Source organism: Elaeis guineensis, chromosome 9 (assembly GCF_000442705.2).
Source record: "Elaeis guineensis isolate ETL-2024a chromosome 9, EG11, whole genome shotgun sequence".
Classification (NCBI taxonomy): Eukaryota; Viridiplantae; Streptophyta; class Magnoliopsida; order Arecales; family Arecaceae; genus Elaeis; species Elaeis guineensis.
In genome coordinates, this window is record NC_026001.2 from 53282657 (window position 1) to 53286302 (window position 3646).

Genomic DNA, 3646 nt, shown 5'->3' on the forward strand with positions numbered 1-3646 from the left:
TTGCTTGTGGTATACTTAATCAACGTAAACAAGTGTTATTTAAATTGCATATTGTCTATCAAGATTTTATATGTTACGCCTACTAAGAAATCTGCTCCTAGAAAAATATCATATTTTGAGTTCTTTTTCCATTTTTAAGCAATGATTCACATTTCCTATAAATCCATGTTAAAAAATACTCAAATGAAAAAAAATTTACATATTTGCAAATATTAAATCACGAAGAATTTTTTGTTTTGTAAATGTAGTTTTGACAAGGAAAACTACTATGCAAATTGTGGTATTTACTCTTGTAGTCTGATTATATAGGCCTTTGATAAGAGTTTAGGAGGGGAAATTTGACGCCAGCATGATTGGAAGTAGTGAACAATTGGAAAGAGGTTGGAATGACATGAAAGCTACGCTCAATATGAATCGTTGGCTCAAGAAGATTTATGTTTCGGATACCAGAGAGTCGGTGCTAGATAATAATTAATTATGCTTTTTTCTTCTGATTTTTGGTTGGAAGGGTTCCATCACTAAGGCATTTATTTCTTAACTAGTTCAATAGACTTTAGTCCCACGTTGGTAAAATTAATGCGAATAAAGATATTTAATACTTAATGCACTTCAATTAGATTGAGAGCTTGGGCTACTCACCTCATGTGACCTTGTTTCAGCAATGTTGGGCCAGGATAGACGTGTGGAAGCTTATCTTTTGCTCTATCATCTTACGTACTCGTAGAAAATTTTTTTTATAAGTATACGAGACATTTTAACATGATATCTTAATACAAATAATGAATTAAATAATCAATACATAAAGTATAAAATTTAACCGTCTAAAATCTAAATTTTATAAAAAATATAAAATTCTGCTTCTAATCACTTTGTTGAAACATATTTCCATATCATCTTAACTCCTAAGATCTATAAAAATAATAAGATATAGAATAATAAATTAGACAACTTAATAAGCAATGAATACTTTAACTAGACTAATCAAATAATAAGATAAATAATAATATACTAAAAATAAGCATATAAATTATTTTGATTTAAACTAAATCTAAATATACAGCACTATCAAAATAATATGCATGCAAATTTAGTTGTTTCAAATTTCATAATTTATTTATAAATTAATATTTTAAAACATCATATTCATCTTGCCAACTATGAACCATAACCACATTTATAGTGTGGTTGGGCCAGAATATTAGCTTAGTCAAAGTGCTACTACATAACCCCCAATATTAGGGTATCAAAATGCCAATGTACCACCCCACTGGTAGGGGGTATCGAGATACCAGTGCATCACTCTTTTTGGTAGGATATTGGAGTGCTAATGTATAACCCTCACTGATAGAGCATTGAAATACTAATGCATAATCCTTATTGATAGAGTAACAAAATACCAACACAATCTTTACTAGCAAGGTATAAAAATACTAGTGTATCATCTCCACCGACAGGATAGTAAAATGTCAACATGTAACCTCCATAGCACGATATTGAAACATAGCTTCGCTACGAGTTAAAATCCATCTTAAATCAAAATATTTTTTTCAAAAATATATTTCATAATCTAAATCAAAAAATTCATAAAGCCATGTGGCATCAAAATAAATCGGACATAATCCATATCAAAAAAGGATATATTTAAGAATTAAATATGCCATACATCAAATTCATAAATCAAGAATAATTCAATATACAAAATATATTTTAATTTATTGATAAATCTAAAAAAATGAAGCATTACTTATCTTGTGAGCAAGACCAACCGACAAATCCAACTAATGCTAAAAATCTTTCTCAAAGCCTATCCATTGCATCAGAAGTTTTCCATCTTGTTGTATAAGGGCATAGACCCTTTTTTGGATTCAGAGCTTCTAACTTCCATCCTTATTTTGCTCTACTAACTAGGCAGCTTGATTGTCCTTTCTTTATGGACATTTTCAACTATTTTATAACCTTTCTAACCACAATCAAAGCATGCATCAATATTCAAGCAATAATCATTCTCAGTATAAGCTTTGCCACATTTGAAATACTTGATACTATTAGTCGATCCAAAGTTATCACTTGCTAATATCTTGTATGCACTCTTGATGTTTCTATTACTCTGCTCTTGAGATTTATTTCACCTATTTCTCTTCTTTTGATTTCTTCCTTTCAATTATTAATGCTTTATTTATCATAGCTACATAGGTAGTCAGTTTATATGGCACTACATGCTTTCTAGTTTTGGGCCTTAGTGCCATCTAAAATTTATGTAATCGATCATGCTCCTCAACCAACCTCAAAACAAATTTGGCCAACTCCATAAATTTAGTTTCATATTCCATACTTGTCATATTTGTTTATTTTAGTCAAATAAAATCCTATTCTTTCCGGATTCTTACACTTTGGGAGAAATACTTATCATAAAATAGTCAAAATCTTTTCCATGTGAGTTGTGCTTTTGTCTTGTTCATATTTATGTTCTAGCATTCACCACGAATTAAATGTCTCATCTTGCAATATGTAGGACGTATAAAGGATCTTCTAATTGTTATGATATCTTTGAAGAGCAAATACTTTCTTCATCTTTATAAGCTAATTTTCAGCTTCTAAAGATTTTATAGTCCCTTTAAAAGTCGGTGGAGCTAGCTTCTTAAACTCTTCAATATTACTTCGCTACTCTTTACGTCCTTATGGTAGTGGTGTTTGCATCTACTATTGCACTTATTATTGTTGCAATAACTATTGCTGTAATTGTTATTGCATTTGCATCAATTCAACTAATGTCTATATTAGTTGGACATTATTAAGTTTAGATTGCTCTATCTGATAGTTCCTAGCAGGATCAATGACTCCCTCATGTTAGAAAATGCCACCAAGCTACCGAGGAGTATCATGAATCTACTAATTCGATGCCTCCCTAGGAGTATTTCTGGCCATCCTTTTCATCCAATATGAAGGCATTTTAGACTTGCACGAACAACAAGCAGATAATCTAACTAATCTTGAGGTTCTCTTTAAAGTTTAATATCCGAGATTTTATTTTCATCAAAATTTAATCCAGATTATATTTAAGAATAAAAATCCTCAATTCCAACACCTTTATGGGGTTGGCCATGTGGTAGCACCTGACGTCCCAGTCAATTCGATCTAGAGCATCTAATTGATCAATTACAAATCTAGAATCATACTAAAATATCATAGTACAATAAATGATGAAATCTAGTGGTGCCTGAACCCACTAGGATGGGGCCCGCATATGCTGTCAAGTAGTCATGGATCAAAACCCCTTTATGAAGGTCCATCAAGGTTATTGAAGGAAGACTTTAATAGATCAAACAACCCTAATAAGATAGTGGAGAGAAACTATCTAGAGAGAGAAACTAGAGAGATAAAATGGAGAGAGAAACTAGAGAGAAAAAAAGGGAAGAGAGAGAAGAGAACTCTCTTTTTATTCCTATGTTTTCCTTATCTCTTTTTCTCTTTTTCTTTTTCACTTTCTTCTTCCCCTAAGTGAAATGGGGGATTCATTGAATTGCCCCTTTCCATTACAAGGTGTCTTCCCATTGGTGATGACTTTGGCCAGTGGTGTGACAGAAGAGTGCCTTAAAAGTCAATCGCAAGTATGTTGTGATGAAATTTTTTTTTATAATTTTTTAAC